At 55.2% G+C, this 639-nt stretch overlaps 1 protein-coding gene across 1 annotated transcript in view; it reads left to right on the top strand.

The window, feature by feature from the left end:
* Positions 1-639, top strand: part of LOC119591337 (protein lap4-like) — a 96,333-nt gene that overhangs the window by 65,494 nt on the left and 30,200 nt on the right. The window lies entirely within an intron of this gene.

Genomic DNA, 639 nt, shown 5'->3' with positions numbered 1-639 from the left:
ATTCTTCATACTACTGCTCCCTCTACTCCAGGATCTTCTTCCTCTGCCCTCTTCAGTCTGTTCTTCCTCCCCTTCTCTTCTCGTCCTTGGTATCCCTTTCCGCCCCTTTATCCGCACTGCTTAGATGGCTCACTCGCGATTTAGAGTCAATTGTGTCTTATAAAATGCCGGCGGTTGGGGATGTTATGCTTATTATCTGGCGAGGAGGACAGCAGCTGGACTCGAAATGGCGCGGGGATCCTGTTTATTCCCATTTTTTAGCGGCACCAACTGGCAAACATTGTGTCTAGTGAGCAAGCATGAAGGTCGATTGCCTGGGGCGGGTGGGATAACAGACGGCCATGCAGATAAAGAGACGAGGGCAAATAGACAGACAGTCTTGTAGATAAAAAGCTGTCTGATAGACATGAGGAAGGGGACTGAGCGGGAGACAGGCAGCCACGAAGAACGATGCAGTGAGTCCGGCGCTAGCCAGCAGTGGATTTGCTTGAACGAAGGAGACCGGTAGTGCCACGCACGAGGCGGAGCAGGAACGCCCAGGGAACACCTTTGACCTTCGTCGGCCGCGCACGAGCACCACGCAGAAGGGGCGCCGAGGGGGTCGAGGGCTGGGGCGGCGCGGGAGTAACTCGTGTCGGT

Source organism: Penaeus monodon, chromosome 28 (assembly GCF_015228065.2).
Source record: "Penaeus monodon isolate SGIC_2016 chromosome 28, NSTDA_Pmon_1, whole genome shotgun sequence".
Lineage (NCBI taxonomy): Eukaryota > Metazoa > Arthropoda > Malacostraca > Decapoda > Penaeidae > Penaeus > Penaeus monodon.
This window is presented reverse-complemented; position numbering and strand designations above follow the sequence as displayed.